The sequence below is a fragment of the Arachis duranensis genome, chromosome 9, assembly GCF_000817695.3.
Source record: "Arachis duranensis cultivar V14167 chromosome 9, aradu.V14167.gnm2.J7QH, whole genome shotgun sequence".
NCBI classification, from domain to species: domain Eukaryota; kingdom Viridiplantae; phylum Streptophyta; class Magnoliopsida; order Fabales; family Fabaceae; genus Arachis; species Arachis duranensis.
The window spans coordinates 57,563,984-57,569,337 of NC_029780.3; the positions used below are offsets into that span (position 1 = coordinate 57,563,984).

Below are 5,354 nucleotides of genomic sequence, written 5' to 3' on the forward strand. Positions count from 1 at the left end.
ATACTATAAATCCCAAAATATCAATGAATATTAATTCTAATTAGATGAGCCGAACTTGTAGCTTTTTGTTCTGAACAGTTTTGGCATCTATAGGAACTTAGAATTTCAGATAGTGTTATTGATTCTCCTAGTTAAATTTGTTGATTCTTGAACACAGCTACTATTATAAGTCTTGGCCGTGGCCCTAAGCATTTTGTTTTCCAGTATTACAACCGGATACATAAATGCCACAGACACATGACTGGGTGAACCTTTTAAGATTGTAACTCAGCTTTGCTAGAGTCCCCAGTTAGAGGTGTCTAGAGCTCTTAAGCACACTCTTTTTGCTTTGGATCACGACTTTAACCACTCAGTCTCAAGCTTTTCACTTGGACCTGTATGCCACAAGAACATGGTCAGGGACAGCTTGATTTAGCCGCTTAGGCCTGGATTTTATTTCCTTGGGCCCTCCTATCCATTGATGCTCAAAGCCTTGGATCCTTTTTACCCTTGCCTTTTGTTTTTAAGGGCTATTGTGTTTTTCTGCTTGCTTTTTCTTTTTCTTTCTATTTTTTTTTGCAAATTTTTTTTTTTCAAAAGCTTTTGCTTTTTCACTGCTTTTTCTTGCTTCAAGAATCAATTTCATGATTTTTCAGATTGTCAATAACATTTTTCTTTGTTCATCATTCTTTCAAGAGCCAACAATTTTAACATTCATAAACAACAAGATCAAAAATATGCATTGTTCAATCATTCATTCAGAAAACAAAAAGTATTGTCACCACATCAATATAATTAAACTAAATTCAAGGATAAATTCGAAATTCATGTACTTCTTATTCTTTTTGAATTTAAAAACATTTTTCATTTAAGAGAGGTGAAGGATTCATGGAATTATTCATAACTTTAAGACATAGTTACTAACTACTAATGATCATGAAGTAGAGACACAAAACATAGATGAACATATAACATAAAAACCAAACAACAGAAAAAAATAAGAACAAGGAATGAATCCACCTTAGTGATGGTGGCGCCTTCTTGAAGGACCAATGGTGCTTTGAGCTCCTCTATGTCTCTTCTTTGCCTTTGTTGCATGATCCCTAATAATTTTGGTGCTCTTATCCTTAGTTGCTCCCAATAATTGTGTGGAGGAAAATGTATTCCCTGAGGTATCTCAGGGATTTCTTGATGAGGGAATTCCTCATGCTCTCTTGATGTGCAGTCAAATGCTCTTCTACTGAGCTATGGACCCTTGAGATGAATCTCTCCATCTCCCATGACCCAGAGATGGAAGCTTTTGTCTTCCCTTTTCTCTTTTTCTCTCTCTCTTTTTTTTTTGAGGTTTCTCTGGCCTTAGGTGCCATCAATGGTTATGGAAAAACAAAAAAGCTATGCTTTTACCACACCAAACTTAGAATGTTGCTTGCCCTCGAGAAAAGAAGAAAGAATGGAAGGGGAAGAAGATATGGAGGAGAGGGAGAGATGTGTATGTTTTGGCCATATGGGTGGGATTGGGAGGGAAGAGATGGATGGATGTGAGTGGTGAAGAGGTGATGGGGAAGAGAGATTGGGGTGATTGGTAAGAGAGGATGAATGTTAGGAAGAGGGGAGAATATGGTAGGTGGGATCCTATGGGGTCCACAGAACCTGAGATGTCAAGGATTTACCTCCCTGCACCAATTAGGCATGTAAAATGCCTTTGCATACAATTCTGGCGTTTAAACGCCGAAGTGATGCATGTTCTGGGCGTTCAACGCCTATGTGCAGCATGTTTCTAGCGTTGAACGCCAGTTCCATGCTTGTTTCTGGCGTTCAGCGCCAACTCTATGCTCTGTTCTGACGTTGAACACCAGCCAGATGCTCCTTACTGCCGTTTAAACGCCAGTAAGTCCTTCCTCCAGGGTGTGATTTTTCTTCTGCTGTTTTTGATTCTGTTTTTAATTTTAATATTTTTTCGTGACTCTATATGATCATGTACCTAATAAAACATAAAAGAACAATAAAATAAAAAATAAAATTAGATAAATAAAAATTGGGTTGCCTACCAATAAGCGCTTCTTTAATGTCAATAGCTTGACAGTGAGCTCTTATGGAGCTTCACAGATGTTCAGAGCATTGTTGGGACCTCCCAACACCCAACTTAGAGTTTGAATGTGGGGGTTCAACACCAAACTTAGAGTTTGGTTGTGGCCTCCCAACACCAAACTTAGAGTTTGACTGTGGGGGCTCTGTTTGACTCTGCATTGAGAGAAGCTGTTCATGCTTCCTCTCATTACCAAATAACTTGGCATTTAGCTTCATGATGGCTCCTAGATATTGAGCAACTTGCTCTCTAGTCACATCTTTATCCTCTTCAGAGGAAGAATCGTCTTCAGAGCTCATGAATGGCAGAAGGAGGTTTAATGGAATCTCTATGGTCTCTATATGAGCCTCAGATTCCTTTAGGTCCTCAATAGGGAACTCCTTCTTGGTTGGGAGATGTCCCATGAGGTCTTCCTCATTGGGATTCACGTCCTCCCCTTCTTCCTTGCATTCGGCCATATTGACTATATCAATGGCCTTGCACTCTCTCTTTGGATTCTCTTTTGTATTGCTTGGGAGAGTACTAGGAGGAGTTTCAGTGACTTTCTTACTCAGCTGACCCACTTGTGCCTCCAAATTTCTAATGGAGGACTTTGTTTCACTCATGAAACTTAAAGTGGCTTTCGACATATCAGAGACTATGTTTGATAAGTTAGAGATGCTCTGTTCAGAATTCTCTGTCTTTTGCTGAGAAGATGATGGATAAGGCTTGATATTGCTGAGCCTATTTCTTCCACCATTATTAAAGCCTTATTGAGGCTTTTGTTGATCCTTCCATGAGAAATTCGGATGATTTCTCCATGACGAATTATAGGTGTTTCCATAAGGTTTACCCATGTAATTTACCTTTGCCATTGCAAGGTTCTCAGGATCATAAGCTTCTTCTTCAGAAGATGCCTCTTTAGTTCTGTTGGACGCATTTTGCCATCCATTCAGACTTTGAGAAATCATGTTGACTTGCTGAGTCAACACTTTGTTCTGAGCCAATAAGGCATTCAGAGCATCAATTTCAAGAACTCCCTTCCTTTGAGGTGTCCCATTATTCACAGAATTCCTCTCAGAAGTGTACATGAACTGGTTATTTGCAACCATGTCAATAAGTTCTTGAGCTTCTGTAGGCATTTTCTTTAGGTGAATGGATCCACCTGCAGAATGGTCCAATGACATCTTAGAGAACTCAGATAGACCATAATAGAATATATCTATCATGGTCCATTATGAAAACATGTCAGAAGGACATCTTTTGGTCATCTGTTTGTATCTTTCCCAAGCTTCATAGAGGGATTCACCAACTTTTTGTTTGAAGGTCTGAACATCCACTCTAAGCTTGCTCAGCTTTTGAGGAGGAAAGAACTTATCCAAGAAGGCCATGACCAGCTTATCCCAGGAGTCCAGGCTATCTTTAGGTTGTGAATCCAACCATGTTCTAGCTCTGTCTCTTACAGCAAAAAGGGAAAAGCATGAGCCTGTAGACTTCAGGATCTACTCCATTCATCTTTACAGTCTCACAGATCTACAAGAATTCAGTTAAAAACTGATAGGGATCTTCTGATGGAAGTCCATGAAACTTGCAGTTTTGTTGCATTAGAGCAACTAGTTGAGGTTTCAACTCAAAATTGTTTGCCCCAATGGTAGGGATTGAGATGCTTCTTCCATCAAACTTGGAAGTATGTGTAGTATATTCATCAAGCATCCTCCTTGCATTATTGGTTAGGTTCAGCTGCCATGTTTTTTTCCTGTTCGAAAATTTCAGTAAGGTTGTCTCTGGATTGTTGTAATTTAGCTTCTCTTAATTTTCTCTTCAGAGTCCTTTCAGGTTCAGGGTCAGTTTTAACACAAATGCCTTTTTTCTTGTTCCTGCTCATATAGAGAAGAAGAGAACAAGAAAAGAAAGAGGAATCCTCTATGTCACAGTAAAGAGGTTCCTTATTGTTAGTAGAAGAAGAAAGAGAATAAAAAAAGGAGAATCCAAACAGAAGGGTAAGGATAGGGGTACTGAATTGAGATGAAGAGAGGTGAAGAGAAGTGTTAGTGAATGAATAAATAAATAGAATAATATGAGAGAAGGAGAAATTTTCGAAAATAAATTTAAAAAAAAGAGTTAAATGATTTTCAAAAAATAAAGATAAGAAATAAAATTAAAATTAAAATTTAAAACAATTAATTAATTAAATAAAGAATTTTTGAAAAAGAGGGAGATATTTTCGAAAATTAGAGAGAAAAGTTATTAGGTGGTTTTGAAAAAGATAAGAAACAAACAAAAAGTCAAATAGTTAGTTGAAAAAAAAAATTGAAAATCAAATTTGAAAATATAAGAAGATAAGAAGATAAGAAGTTAGAAAAGATATTTTAAAATCAAATTTTTGAAAAAAAGATAAAATTTTGAAAAAGATATGATATAAAAGATAAGATAAAAAGATATGATTAAAAAGATATGGTTAGAAAAGATTTAATTTTTAAAATTAAAATTAATTACATGACTAACAAGAAACTAAAATATGATTCTAGAATTTAAAGATTGAACCTTTCTTAACAAGAAAGTAACAAACTTCAAATTTTTTGAATCAATCACATTAATTGTTAGTGTAATTTCGAAAATTTGAAATAAAATTAAGAAACAAATTTTGAAAATAATTTTAAAATTTTCGAAATTAATAAGATAAAAATGAAAAAGATTTGATTTTTGAAAAAAAAATTTTGAAAAGATAGGATTTTTAAAATTGAAAATTTGACTTGACTTATGAGAAACAACTAATTTTAAAAATTTTTTACTAAGTCAACTCAAATTTTCGAAAATTAGGAGAGAAATAAGGAAAAGATATTTTTTTTATTTTTGAAATTTTAATGAGGAGAGAGAAAAACAAAAATATGACCCAAAACATGAAAATTTTGGATCAAAACACTTAATGCATGCAAGAACACTATGAATGTCAAGATGAACACCAAGAACACTTTGAAGATCATGATGAACATCAAGAACATATTTTTGAAAAAAAAATTTATGCAAAGAAACTATGCAAGACACCAAACTTAGAAATCTTTAATGCATGGACACTATGAATGCAAAAATGCATATGAAAAACAATAAAAGACACACAACAAGAAAACATCAAGATCTAACAAGAAGACTTACCAAGAACAACTTGAAGATCATGAAGAACACCATGAATGCATGAATTTTCGAAAAATGCAAGAAAAAATTTTTTAGCATGCAATTGACACCAAACTTATAAATTGACTCAAGATTCAAACAAGAAACACAATCCTATTACATTCATCCAATCCTTCTA

The 5,354-nt window shown here is 35.0% G+C and overlaps 1 non-coding gene across 1 annotated transcript; it reads left to right on the forward strand.

The window, feature by feature from the left end:
• Window positions 1-3,289: 3,289 nt before the first annotated feature.
• LOC127741711 (small nucleolar RNA R71) lies at window positions 3,290-3,393 on the forward strand. The gene has a single exon (XR_008002916.1). It is a non-coding gene; the product is annotated as a small nucleolar RNA R71 (small nucleolar RNA).
• Window positions 3,394-5,354: the final 1,961 nt, after the last annotated feature.